This window comes from Diospyros lotus, chromosome 4, assembly GCF_014633365.1.
Source record: "Diospyros lotus cultivar Yz01 chromosome 4, ASM1463336v1, whole genome shotgun sequence".
Classification (NCBI taxonomy): domain Eukaryota; kingdom Viridiplantae; phylum Streptophyta; class Magnoliopsida; order Ericales; family Ebenaceae; genus Diospyros; species Diospyros lotus.
The window spans coordinates 35,339,782-35,354,850 of record NC_068341.1 but is presented as its reverse complement, the minus strand read 5'-3'; the positions used below and the strand labels follow the sequence as shown (position 1 = coordinate 35,354,850).

Sequence of the window (15,069 nt, the reverse complement as noted above, 5' to 3'; positions counted from 1 at the left end):
GATGTTTTGTTTTAATGGATGCCTTCTCCGCATTCATGGATAACATGAATACATGAATACATAGTATTCCTTTATTATGAAACCAAAACAATTGAAGAAAAATATATTTGACCTTACATGGCAGTCAATGCATGGCCACGTAGGGGAACACTGAATGAGAGCGGAGGAGAGGAAAATGATGAGTGAGACATGCATAATTTCAAAATATTTACCTTACAAAAAACTGTAATATCAAATTCTTTTTAAATATAACAAAATAGAGTTCCATGGTTATAATCTGAATGTTAACAGAGACAGAAATAGAAACCAATTGGCTCCCTGCAGTTGTTCCAGGAGAAAGAATTAAGAACTGCATCCAATGTTGTATAACAAGCCAGCTATAACGCCACACGAGACAGTTCAGGTTAATGTAAACATCTGGCATCATAACAACGAATCAGTCGCACTAATTTCTCTCGAAGGGTTTTGCAAACTCCTCGAATGTGAAAAACCCCCAAAAGTATTAGATTAGAAACCAATCAAAGAAGTGTTCTTTTGTAGTGAAGTTAAGCATCCAGAAAATTAAATTTTAAAGAAAACCCCTTTCGGAACAAACAAAATTGAAGAGAAATGACCAAACCCTAATTCACATAAAATCGCCACTCGACGTCAGGGGAATAAGATGAAAACTATCAATGTAAGACCAAAACAGCAAACGAGCGTAGATGCCATAGATCTGAGTTCGAAAACCCAAACAAGAACAGTCCATGGATAATATCTCAGCATTCTGTACCTGAACAAGCAAACTGGGACTTGGAGAAGACCGAAGCAGAAAGAAGTACGATTACAATAGAAAACGAGCTCCGTGGGGGAGTCAAAATCGCGAAGAGCCAAAGAGTGGTTGAACCAAATCTCTTCAACAGACCTAGAAATCTGGGAAATGGAAAGCAATGGGATCGTGGGTAATTGGTTTTGAATATTCGGTAACGGTGATGGAGAAGCGGAATTGCCAAGTGTTGAGTGATTCACCGTCAATTCTGTCTTTCTAAATAAGAGCATAGATTCCTACTCCATCTCCATCCACGAGCGCTTGGATGGATAAGCCTTGAATTATTCTCGATTTCTTCTTTCCCGTCCCTCCGGCCTACTCAGCCTTGTGTCATTCAGATTCACTTCCCTGATTTGATTTCCCCCAAATTTTAAAGGATCGTCTTCTCCGCTTCCGCTTCCCCTTCCCTTCCAGAAATTAAGAAAAATAAAATAATTCATTTCACTCTAAATTTCTTTATTTTGATTAATTTAATTATATTTATTTACTTATACTTTTTAAATAATTTAATTTGATCGTCAAAAAAATTATAATTTTAAGAGTAAACTAAGCCATAAACCAAAAACTAAACCAAAAACAATTAAAACATATTTATTTTTATATTTTAAAAATAAAAAAATATTAAAAAATTAAAATAACAAAAAATTATTTTGACTGTTTTCATCATAAATATACTCAAAAATTTTCAAAATGCGAAAAAAGTTATAGATAAAAAGAACATATTTTTAATAATTTTAAAACAAATACTTAAAATACAAAATTCAAAATTTAAAATTAAAATATAAAAAGAACATCTCCTTAACACTTTACGGGTAAAATGAACAATTTTATAAAGAAGCAAAATAAAAAAGTTGAGAGACCATTTTATTTCTTTTTAAATTAGTTATTATGCTTTTACGGGTTTTAAATATCTCTTATAACTCTTTATTCATATACACTTTTATAATTCGAATGGTAAAAAGTAAATACAATTTTAGTTGAAAGGAATTTTATTCATAATAATTTGGGATTTAATAAATAGTGAACATTCTATTCTTTCATAAGAAGTATAAATAATTTATCAAATATATTTGTGGAAAAAAACACGTGAATCATGACCAATGGCCGAATGTTTTATTTTGGGCCAAGTTTGATTTATAATGAGTATTGTCAGGCTGGGTTTTGGAATTGGGCTTTAATTTGAGTGCTTTAGACATTGCCCAATTATGAGGAAGTTCGAGATATTGTTGGCCCAACCCAATACACCACTCTTGACTCTAAAAGACTCTCAAGCTCATTTAATTTAATATATATATAAACTTGAATCACTTAAATAATGTTAGTTAGTTTATATTAAATAACGTTGATGTGACAACTCAAGTATAAAGACGTGTGACTCACCCTATCAAATTGTTGTGTTGAAAAAATTAAGTGGGTGGACTCCCACAACATTATTATATTTGAATTGTCACATTAGTGTTACTTAATATACATTAAGTAATATTATTTAGGAGATCAAAACTCATATATTTATTTTTAATTATAATTTTATGATTAAATATGTTTTAATTTTTTTTAAAAGTCACAGAATTTATTTTTTAAAAAACGAGAAAACATGTTTTTTGATGCTTTCCAATTTATAATATAAAGTCAAAAAATCAAATATATATATATATATATATTCTAATTGAAGATTCAATCATTCAATAAAAAATTAGATTTGAAAATATAAAATATTTTCTTCCCTAAACGCTAAATTTCAGGTTTAATTCATATTTGATGATTTGTCATTTAATAATTCAATTGATTATAATTTTGAATATACAATGGACTCATAAAAAAAGTCTGCCTTTTGAATTAGATAAAAAAATAGAAAAAGAAACCTTTTTGGAACCAAAAAAAAAAGTCAATAAGTGGGTCTCTCCGTTTTATCTCATGATTCTCATTATAATTTTTAATTTTTTAAAGAGAAAAATTAATGGAAAAAAGAAGTGTAATGTAGAAATTTGAAGCTTCTTGGTAACTATTGCTAGTGTTATTTGTTCTTTTAAAAAATATTAGGTGTGCCAGATATTAATGAGTTGTTGTGAGATTTAAAATATTTAGCCACTCCTTAGTGAGTTCTCTTATAATGTCAATAGTCAATGACTTTTCATAACTCATAAGAACAATTTGCAAGTTATCCCTGTAACTTGAGTAAAACTTCTAATATGGACCTATTTGGTATGAGAGATAAAGAGTAGAGATTGTGGTTACAATTTAGAGGTGTTTATTTAAATTGCTAATGTTATTTTTCTTTTAAAAAAAAATTAAATGTGCCAGATATTAATGAGTTGTCGTGAGATTTGAAACATTTAGCCATTTTTTAGTGAGTTCTCTTGCAATGTTAACACTCAATGACTTTTTATAACTCATAAGAACAATTTGTAAGTTATCCATGTAACTTGAGTAAAACTCTTAGTAAGGACCTATTTAGTAGAGAGATAAAGAACAGAGATTGTGAATTGTGGTTATAATTTACATGTTCATATGTTGATTATGTTTAAATTTTCAATAATGCTAAGTTGACACTCTCAGTCAACCAAACACTCAACTTATGCCCTTTTTAACCCAATTAAAATTACCCTTCCAAATCTATAATCTGTAAACCCCAGTTAAAGATACCCTAATCCACTTTCTTTCCAAAACCCTCTTTACCATTCACAGTCAATTATTGTTGTCCACCTCCCCTACACTTTTTGTTGCTACAACCTACTACACTATCCACCCCTATGTTATAGCTCGCTATGTCGCCCTCATCCTTTACACCCCATTTTCAAGAAAGCCTCCACACTACCCATAATCAGGTGTCACTTACCACCTCTCTTACTGATAAAAAAAAACTAAGCAAAAATAAAATAAAGCAAAGAAGCAATTTTAATTCATTCATTCGTATTGAGATAACCTATATATAGGCAATACAACTAGTTGGCTTAACCAAAGCCATAACAATAACCATATAAAAATAGGACCATGAACTCACATGCCTACTAACTGCTGCCACTATAATCAAAGAACTAGAGATAATAAAAAGACCCACTAAACAACTTCCTATAGGCTAGGATAACATAACAAATTCAAAGACTCAATAAAATAAATTAATATTATTGAAGACTTGGTCAAATGACCCATTACACGAAGACATTTTATCACCCTCCCTTAAACTGATATCTATAGAAATCAATTTAGGAATCAATTTGCAATACCTTTCCTGAGACAGCCACAGCTTCCTTTGAAGAACAAACTCCAAGCATACTTTAAAGCTTCATAAAAATAGCTGGCATGAGTGGTTTGGTCAAGATATTTGCAATCTATTCTTCACTTTTTCATAACACCATCCTTACATAAATCACACAAAAAATGATACCTCACATCAATGTGTTTGCTTCTCCCATGTAAGACTAGATTTTTTGATAACTTTATTGTAGAGAGATTATCACAAAAAATCGTAGTTGGACCTTGTTGCTGGTTGTGTAAAACTTCAAGTAGCCTTAATAACCAAATAGCTTGACATAAGCTTGATGTTGTAGTAACAAACTTAGCTTTTGTAATCGACAATATCACCATTTGTTGCTTCTTAGATGACTATTAGACAACTCCAAAGCCAATCATGAACACAAATCCTGATGTACTTTCCCTATCATCAAGATCTCCAGCATAATCATTGTCTGCAAACCTGATCAGACTTGAATTTCCATCATTTTTGTGCAAAATTCCATGGTTTACAGTGCCTTTCAAGTAACGAAAAATTCTCTTTGCAGCTAAGAGATGAACTTCAACAGGATTCTGTATAAATCGACTTGCTAAGCTCACAGCATACATGATGCTTGGCCTAGTTGAAGTCAGATACATAAGACACCCAACAATTTGCCTATAAAGAATGGCATTCACCTTATTTCTTGACCCATTTTTTGTGAGCTTCAAGCCAAGTTCAGTTGAAGTTGAAACTAAAGTACAATCCTTCATTTTGAATCTGTTCAAAATCCTCAGAATATATTTTTTCTGTAAAATGAAGACACCACCAGATGTTTGCACTATTTCAATGCCTAAGAAGTAATGCATCAACCCCAAGTCTGACATATCAAATTCACCCATCATGATTTCTTAAAATCATTAAGCATGTCTTCATCATTACTGGTGTATATGAGATCATTAACATATAAACACACAATAAGTATCTTCCCATCTTCTTCAAGCTTGGTGTAGAGTGTGTGCTCATACGAACATTTAAGAAAACCTTCCACTGAAACATAATCATCTATACGACTGTACCAAGCTCTAAGAGCTTGTTTTAATTCGTATAATGCTTTCTTTAACTTGTATACCTGATTTTCATGGCCTTGCTTCACATATCTAGTGGGTTGTTCAATGTACACCTTTTCTTCCAAAATGTCATGCAGAAACGATGAATTCACATCCAATTAATAAATGAGCCATGAATTCTAGGTGGTTATAGATAACACCAATCATACAATATCTTTTTTTTTTTTTTTTTTTGCAAGTAAAAAATGAATTAAATAGAAAAAACCGCAAAACGTCTACAGCTTACGCTAAGGCATAACCCAGACAAAAAAACAAACACCCCACATCAAGCTAACACAAACTAGAGAAACACATGACAGTGAAAGAATAAAAGAATGCCTCGCATAGGATCCACACCCGTAGGATGAGCATCCTTAGAACTATGTTAAGCCTGAGCAAGGGCGTTCTTCTTCTTCCTTTCTCTCTTACATTGAGACTTGGTCTTCACCAACACATATTCCAACCCAAAACTATATGCCCTATTATATATTGAAACATCATCTTCTATACCAACACCCTTACCAATTTCTTCAATAGCCAAGCCACCATTTCCAAATAACCCTTCCATAAACCCCTCCAGATCACCAATAAGGGGAACATCCCTCTCTTCTTCCATAAGAGTACAAAATCGATTTTCAAACTAGGTCCTTATATCATTATGATGAGTAAAAATAACCCTAGAGTCATGCTCAACAATCGCATGAAGAGACACAAGAGGGGATTCCTTACTTAATACATTACCCGTTAACTTGCTTCTTGGAACCTACCCACTAGCACTCCCATTTCCTTTTTGGTTCTCCATATCTGACACCATAGAAGTCTTTGGAGCTAGAGTAGGAACCTTGGGACAATTTGAAACTTTATGACTAAATACCCTGCAATGGGAACATGTAAAGGGAACCCACTGATATTCCATCGAGATTCTCGCTAAACTAGGCTCTCCAATACACTCATCAATACCTTTAATTGAATAGTGTCAAGTCTTGCAACTAGAGCAAACACCTCTTTGTAATCAATATCAAATTCTTACTTGTACCCTTTTGCAACGAATCAGGCTTTGTATTTATCAACTTTTCCATCTTTATTCAGCTTTGTTTTATAAAGCCATTTGACTCCAATTGTCTTCTATTCTTTGCAAAGATTTGTCAATTCCTGGGTGTCATTTTTCTTAATAGCCTTGATTTCTTCATCCAGAGCTCTCAACCACTTTGCTTTTTTTATTACTTCTTCGAAAACTACATTAACACAATCTGTAAATAGTGCAAAGTGGACAAGTGTATCTTAATTAGGAAGTTCATCTCCACTTACATAGTCCATCATCCAAGCTGGTCTCTTTGTCGTGCATTGAGGTCTTACGCTTGCTATTGATGTCTGGACTTCGTTAGAGTCACATGTAGTATCAACAGAAGGAGTTAACTGCATTAATGTTACTTCTTCTTCTACTTCTTCTTCTTCTTCTTCAAAACTAATAGGTATTTGCTACTGTCCAATGTGACCAATTCCATGTGTTCTCCTCATCAAAGACAACATCTTGGGTAATGATAATCTTTTTTGTGATAGGATTAAACAATTTGTAGGCTTTCGATTGTTCACTAACCCCAATAAATACACATTTTTCTCTTTTTGTTGTGCCATAGAATTCCTGAGCTTTGTTTAAGCCTCTTCAAGAGGTCTCTCTCTTTCTCGACAGCAAGAGCAACCTTTCTCGGAAGTGACTACAGGTCCTTCGGCAATGGCAGCCTCTCCTAGAAGTGGTGGTGTCCCTCAGCAATGCTAGCAACTTTTTCGAAGAGAGCTGCGTTCTCTCGGCAAGAGGTGCAAGCCCCTCAGCGTGTGGTCGCGCTTTCTCTCGGCAAGGTCTTCCGAGAAGCTCTCCCTCTCGTGCTTTCTTTCTCGGCCACGGTTGCAGCTCCCTTTTAAGAAGCTTTCTTCCGACAAGGCTGCAGCCTGCCCTCTCGGGAATGCCTCTTTCCGAGAGCTTACCTACCCTCTCAGGAATGCCTCTTTCCGAGAGCTTTCTTCTAGCATGATCGCTCTAGCCCTTTTGGGAAGGCCTCTCCCCGAGAGCCTTCTTCCCGCAAGCTTCTTCCTCGCCCCTGTTTCTGATATATATTATATATATGTGTGTATAATGCCCGCGTGATGGCCAAACTATTTATGAATATATAAGTATGTCATATATGCTTGTGTGATGGCCAGTGATGTGGCTTTATAGATTGGGATGATCTTATATAATATGCTAAGGTTGATATGTATTGTGTAAAGTGCATGTATATATGCATATATGGGCATGTGGCTTCAGCTAGAGGCATGGTCACGAGACAATGTATATAATGTTAGATAATGTATATAATGTTTATATGATTTCGCATGTGATACACCTACAAAATGTATTATAATATGTCAGCATCCGTGTAACACAATATATCCCTTAAGGGAGCAATGGTCAAGTAAGAGCCCTCTCAAGACATCTCTTACTAAGGCTGGAGCTGCGCCCGAGCAGGTCCCTTAAGGGCTGAGAACCTGCTTCGGCGGCCCGCCATGAGGCTCACCTTCTCCCGGATGACCCCTTAGGCAGTTCGGCCCTCCATGGGGGATTCTTCTTAAGCCCGTTCGAATGCTACTAATGTACTATTCTTCTACTCGTACTGACTTAAGCATCAGAGGGCATACGTGGGTGAGGAATCCCCACGTGCCTTATAACTTGTCCTTGTGAGTGCAGATATGTCCCGAGCACACAAAAAACCACTTATAGGAGCTCCCGAGGATGCTCTCAGAGGTCCACCTATGATCTCAGTCAGCACATCGAGAACCAAAACTACCCAACGCCTATCTCCACCAGCAGACTCCTACTAGCTGTACACCTCGCTCTATCTCGACTCCAACTTTCCTATTTTACAAATTTTTATTGTCATAATTTTCGGACTACAACACCTTTGTCATCTAATTTATTCCTCATCTCATCTAAAATGTGTGCATATGCAATGCACCCAAAATGTTTGAATTGATCAATGGTTAACTTCCATCCATTCCAAGCTTTTTGCTGTGTCATGTTTTTAACAGCATGTGTGGGACTCCGATTAAAAATATGGATGCTCTAATTCATTACGTTAGGCTAAAAACTCTTGGGAATTCTTCATTTTGTCAACATACCTCTTACCATGTTCAGAATAGTTTGGTTCTTCCTCTCCGATGCACCATTTTGTCGAGGTGTGTAGGTTTTTGTCAACTGCCTTTTTATACCATACTCATTACATAATTTTGCAAATTCAAGTGACGTGTATTCTCCCCCACGATCAGTATGAAGAGTTTGGATGCTTCTCCCAACTTCATTCTCTACCAAAGGTTTAAAACTTTTGAATACTGTAAAAGCTCCAGATTTCTCCTATAAGAAATAAACCCAAGTTTTCTGACAATAGTCATTAATAAAGGAAATAAAGTATTTCTTTTTTCCATTGGATACCTGGTTAATAGGACCACTATATTGGAATGGATCAACTCCAATGGTCTATGGGTGTAACACCCGAGATTTTGTTTATTTCCTTTCTCGGTTCAAATATGTAATATCCAATAACTTTCAATTATGATATATACCAAGGATATTTAAGTTCAGATATATGATGAAATGAGACACTTTCAAGTGGTTACGAAAATCCTAAGATAAAAACTTAGTTTTCAAAGTAATGGCAAAATCGTAAATACTAAGTCTGGGTAAGAGCGAAATTCTTGGAAAACTCGGGCACAAGTGTAATATTGGTAAACTAGCCAAAATATTAACCAAAAATATCAAGGATTAGCCAATGAATACCCTCCAAGTGTCCTTGTGAGGTGGAAGCATCCTATTGGGTGTTTAAGGATAAGGTCAACGATGGCGTGGCACAAATCTATTGGCCGGATTTCAATTAAAGTCTTAAGGTGCCTTAGCTTGGAAGTTGTAATAATTAACTTTGCCCCAAAAGTCTTAGAATGGCTTACCTTGGAAGAAAGAGATTGGCTTACACTAAAAGCCTTAGAATGGCTTAGCTTGGAAGTTGTAATGATGAACTTTACCCTAAAGTCTTTGTAATGATGAATTTTACACAAAAGTCTTGGAATGGCTTAACTTGGAAGACTTGACTTGGAAGACTTAAATTGTAAGAATTGTATTGGCTTACAAAAGAAGTAGAGACTATCTTGGAGGCCACGTGAGGGTTTGGATTGGAAGAGAATAGAAGCTTGTATGGGAAGCTAAAATCAAAGAAAGAAATATTCAAAGTTTGTGATGATTAGTCTTTATTCTAAAAGTCTAAAGTTGGAAGGTTAGGATTGGCTATGATTTAGCTTGCAAGGGAAGAAGATGATAAGGCTTATCTTGAAGGTGTATTTGGTGACCTAGGATTAGAAGAAGAAGAAGCTTGCATTGGAAGATTGAAGAAAATTCAAAGTTGTAATAATTACTAGGATGGAAAATGAGCAACTTGGAGGCCAAGTAAAATCTTGAGGATTTGGTCATTTAAAGGCTATTTAAAGGGAAGGAATTAAGGCTACGAGAAGCTAAGAAAAGAGGAAAGAAAGCAAGTGTAAGGAAAGAACAAAGAAAAAGCAAAGAAGAGAGGAAAAAAAGACTTGATTGGAAAGTGGACAGCCGCGAAGATCTGCCAACAGTCTTCCAATCGGAGAGGTAAGTATGATTTCTTTCTATAATCATGTAGAGGACTGAAACAGGAGTCCGTAGGTTCAAACGGAAGTCGATTCGGAGTTAAAATGAGAAAGATATAGCAAAAATACTAAAGGGTGTCAAATCTGCCCCCAAGATGCGAAAATAGGCGCCACCTCTTCTTGGGGCGCGTGGAGGCCCCTTTTTCCATTATATTTCACATATGAACCCCTTATTTGATTATCTACAATCCAATATAAGATTACATGAGTTTTAGTTCACGAAAATACGCGTTTTGTCTACAGAAATACAAACCCAGTAAGGTGTGAAGCCTTAAACATTCAAATCTTGTCCAACCAAGTTGAGGTAAGTACATTATGAACTATTTATGACGTTTAAGCATGCCCATGAATTATGTTATGTGGTCCCTCATGTTATGTTATGTTCACGCAAGTTTCGGGACCGGAGCTCGGTAGCGCTACGCACGAGGATTCGTGCCCCTGTAGTTGGTGGAACCTCTCGTGTCTCCATATGTTATGTTATGTTATGTTATGTCATGAGTTGTTTAAATACATATGATAGTTCTCTTGTACTTACTGAGACTCGCAAGAATCTCATCCCATATTTTTCTCCCCCAGGTGATTATGAATGAGGAGACTGGAGAAAGGACGTAGAACATGGTGGCTCCTTTAAAAAGGATTTATGTAAATCTAGTGGCTATTTGAAGATAAATTTTAATAGTCAAAATGATGTTTCTCTCTTCTTGTATTAGAAAGATTTTCAATATTACACTCTTATGATAGATGTAAACTATTGCTACACCATACGTTCTTAAACCTTATATAAGTTTATGAACAGAGCCAAGTCTCATTTTAAGTCCGGTTTTTCTCGATATGGATGCTATGATATTTGCTAAGTCCTCATCTCTTCTATTGAAGCCATGTTTTCAGTATCAAACTTTATATTTACACGAAAAATACTCTGAATCTTATTATGTTCAAAACTTTACTTAAGTTTATTAAAGTTTTGTTTCTCAAGTTTTCGTCTGCGCTAAACTTTGAATTTCATATGGATATTATTATTGTTAATCATGCTCTTAAGATTACGGGTGTCACAATGGGCTTTCCATGCCTTTTCTTTGGGAAATTGCTCACAATGTTGTTTCTCAACCACACATTCTTCACATACATTGGAGGGAAGAATAATATGAGGTAGGCTTGTCACCATATGCTTCTATGAGAGAGTTTTTAATCTGTTGAAGTTCAAATGGCCATAGCTGTAATGCCAAAGCCATGTTGGATCATTCGTATTTGCCATAAGGCAAATGCAAGCATTCTTGATTTGTAGAGGGAAGAATCTGTTTGATCTCATCTTCACATGAGCAATTAAACCTCTTTTAGGATCATAGATATCATAGGCTCCTTCTTTGATTGTAGCCACATATCCCTTCTCTTGTGGTTGTCCCACACTCAACAAATTGCTTTTAAGGTCAGGAATATAAGAGACATTTGAGATGGTTTCAATACTATAGTTATATGTTATAATTGTCGACTAACCTTTTCCATCTATCAACAGTTTGTTTCGTAGGTTCTCATGATGGTCAGTTTTTTTAATGCATTTAATGCTCCCAACTACCACCAACGGTTTAATTCTTGTCTCATCTCTCCATCAACTATAAATAGGTGGTTGAAACATCATTCAAAGCTCTTAGATGATTTAATACTCAACCTACTAAGTGTCTAAGAAGTGATAGAGTTTTAATTTTCTTGTGTTCTCTCATACCAAGTGTAAAGGTTGTGCTTCTTTTGTATCTATCTATGTTCTAACCTTAAATTTTCATTGAGAAAACTTGTAACTAAGAGGTTAAGCTCTTAGAACTCTCATTTTACTTTTGTATTCATTTGTTCCAAGCTTGTAGAACTTGAGGGCCTATCTAGGTGATAAGAGGTTGTATTCTTTCCTAGTCTTTGGAGTAGAGGACCTACCTGGTTTAAATAGAGGGTGTTAGTGGATTGAGTTAAAAAAATTTTAGTGAGGAGTTAAGGTAGTGGACTAAGCTTGGATAAGCCGAACCGCTATATATCTTTGTGTTCTTGTGCACTTGTTTCATTTAATTTCCTTTTAGCTCTCTTACATCCCTCACTTATTTCTTATAACACTATTTTACATTGTGTAAAATATTGAAATCAACATTTCTTTTTAAAATCATTAATTCACCCCCCTCTTGGTGTGTGTCCTAGTACTTATTTTCTATCAGTTTACCCCATCAAATACTGACAAAGGCGACAGATTCTATTGCTAACACATGTCTTCATATACTAGCAATACGAAACCACATAGATGAGCGTTCCCACCTCTCAATTGGATGGTTCAGCTTATTAGAAAATCTTGTATACCAATACACAAAACAACTATGTCGGTTCAAGTCTAAGGATCAACACACTATCAAAACCTGATGACATGGCTATTATCCACCAGGCCATGTGGCCAGTCATCAGTGTCACATTCGGATAATCGTTTCCTAACGACCACCCATATGTTTACTAGTGATATCTTATGTCATATGGCGTGTGACACACTATCCTTCCATTAGTATCCCTATACTAAACGAGATAGTAACCCCTGTGTTAGTCCATACTTGATTAATCGGAGTTCCCATGCTTGAACGAGATAGTTTAAGATATTTTGTTACTAGAGAATTCTATTACACAGTCTCAACACCTTGAGAATAAGATTCTCAGACAGAAGATCTAGAGACTCATTCATATAAAGTAGGGGTGTTCGTGGTTCGGTTTGGCCGATTTTAAACCGGTTTAAAACACCAAACCGTAAAGTCGATTTTGCACCAAATCAAACCGATCGGTTTGATTTGGTGCGAAAAACCGAACCGAACCAAACCGCAGTTTGCGGTTCGGTTCAGGTTCGATTTTTGCGGGTTCAGATTTAAAGTACATTAATTAGATTAAATTAAAATTACACTAGAATTATTTACGTTATTAAATATATTAATTAAAATTACACTAAAATTAGTTGTTATTGAAACACAATAGCCATCTCCCCTAGTTCTGGTCTTGGACAAAGATGGTTTCTATTCTGTTCAACCCAACTTATTTTGCCAGCCCAAGACTTATGAACAATCCTCTAGCAACCTGAATACTAATCATTTAATCTACCTAAAACATACAATATAATGTGGAGAGAGTCTACCTCAATCGGCAAATCGGCGATCGAAAAGGGGGAAGAAGGCGACGGGACTACTGCAAGGCAACGACGGTGTCAAGAGGTGATACTAGCAACCGGCGAATCGACTATCAGAAACGATGGGGGAAGAAGGAGATGGGATGCTCAGAGTCGAACTGCTGCGAGGCAACGGTGTAGACGTCAAGATAAGCATCTGGTCTACTGCGAAGTGCGACCAGAGCCTGCGACGTGGGGGTCGCCACTCGCTGGTAGGTTGGCGCCTATCGCCGGTGATCCGAAGGTCCAAGGGGAGAGAGACTACGGCGGGTGGGTGGGCTCGGGTTAGGGTTTGGGGGAAAGGGGAGAGAAAGATGAGAGGAAGGAAGGAGGCCGATGACCCCCGGCCCTAGCTATTTTATATTTTTATATTTTATTTTTTTAATTATATTATATATATACTCGGGCGGTTCGGTTTTAAACTGAACCACCGGTCTGCCAAACCGCGCGGTTTGCGGTTTGGCAGATTTCCAAACCGAACCGAACCACACATTCAAAAAATCGGTCGGTTCGGTTCGGCCGAAAATCGCGGTCCAGCGGATTTTTTGAACATCCCTAATATAAAGACTCAGAATTTGCATTCTCCACAATTTTAGATGATTCGAGGGCTGCTACCACTAATGGAGGCCATTAGAGTAGTCCCTAATTTGAGATGACTACAAGAGCATGCTATATGATGTAACATGTTTTATAGGATAAATATTTGTTTTTCGGGTTGTATTTAATGTTACATGAATGAGGTTTTGATTTAACAGTTGTGACTTTGATGGAACTTTTATTATGGTTAAAAGAATGTCTACGTTGGAGATTCTTATTTTATTGATAAAATGAGTTTTATTTAAAATGTCGAGTTTGACAACAAAGAAACATTTAAAAAATGAGAGGTTTGAAGCAAATTGGATTTTTGTCAAAAATCAAAATGTTTTTTCATGACTAAGAAATGTAATAGGGTAAATAAGGTTGATTTCAATCCAAACATGTTGAGAGAGAGCCCATGAAAAGAGCTATAATATGTCAAAATTTCATGAAAAATTTGACATCATTTGGACATCAAGCAGGCACATTGGTTGACTTTGGTAAACTAAATAGATGAATTTGGTCTATCAAAGTGTGGTAATGAGGGTAAATATTAAACTAGTGAACTTTGTGTCGACCAAACTAGTGAATTTTGATAGAATTAACTAGTAATGGCCCCACAACGCAAGAGGGGAAATGAATTAGGTGATTAAAAACTTTGGTTTAAATTGAATATTTTCTGCCTCAAAGTGGGGATTTAGTGCAAATTAAAGAGAATGATAGAAATGCTTGATAAGATAAATGCTATGAAAGTAAAGGCAAGCTAGACACAAATAGTTTTTGAGTGATTTAGCTAAATGACCTAATATTCCACTACTTTAACTTTTTACTAAAGATTTTAAAAACTTCACTAAATCCTCTTACTTGATCACAAGTGGGCTTTCTAGTTCCCAAGATTATGAATTACAACATCTTGCTATCAAAATAGGCCCTCTAGCACACTTGGTAGGAAAATACAACAAGATTACAATAAGAGAAAATCTAAGAGATGAATATCTCAATTACAAATTCTCTTAAAATAATTATAAAACTTGAAGCAATAAATATAATGGTAGAACACAGCCTTAATAGAGAAAAATGTAAAACACCTTGAGCACTTGAGAGTAGTTGGGGTAATTGAATGCTTGCGATGCATTCTCTAACTCTCTTAATTGCTCCACCAAGTTTGAATTTATAGTGCTTGATGAGCCATTTGAAAAATATGGCCGTTGGTGGTAGTTGGGGGGTATTAAATGAGCTCCAGAACTAGCTGTTGAAAAGTGTGCAAGAAAAACGGTCAATAGATTCTAATAATCGATCAACAGGTTAGTACAAAAATTTGAAACATAGTCAACATGAGGAGAAAAAATAATAGACATGCTAAAAAACGGTCGACTTGTATGCAATGACTATCAACCTCTTATGACCGAGAGCCAACTTTTGATCAGTCGATAGACTATCAAAGTTGGTCGACAATAAGGCTAAAAATGGTCGACTATTCCTTAGAATCGAT

The 15,069-nt window shown here is 35.6% G+C and overlaps 1 protein-coding gene and 1 long non-coding RNA gene across 3 annotated transcripts in view; one reads left to right on the top strand and one right to left on the bottom strand.

The window, feature by feature from the left end:
- Positions 1–1,188, bottom strand: part of LOC127799521 (SNF1-related protein kinase catalytic subunit alpha KIN10-like) — a 40,978-nt gene extending 39,790 nt beyond the window's left edge. Inside the window, exons 1-2 of one of the 2 annotated variants that reach the window (XM_052333627.1) lie at positions 1,009–1,188; positions 773–912 (exon numbers count right to left, since the gene is read on the bottom strand). The gene's annotated coding sequence lies outside the window, so the exon portion shown is untranslated. Of the gene's footprint in view, positions 1–772 lie in introns of both variants that reach the window. The other variant, XM_052333626.1, reaches the window with a different exon arrangement.
- An 8,484-nt stretch (positions 1,189–9,672) lies between these two features.
- On the top strand, positions 9,673–10,540 carry LOC127799049 (uncharacterized). The gene is made up of 3 exons (XR_008022527.1): positions 9,673–9,788; positions 10,070–10,130; positions 10,403–10,540. It is a non-coding gene; the product is annotated as an uncharacterized LOC127799049 (long non-coding RNA).
- The last annotated feature ends 4,529 nt before the right edge of the window (positions 10,541–15,069 follow it).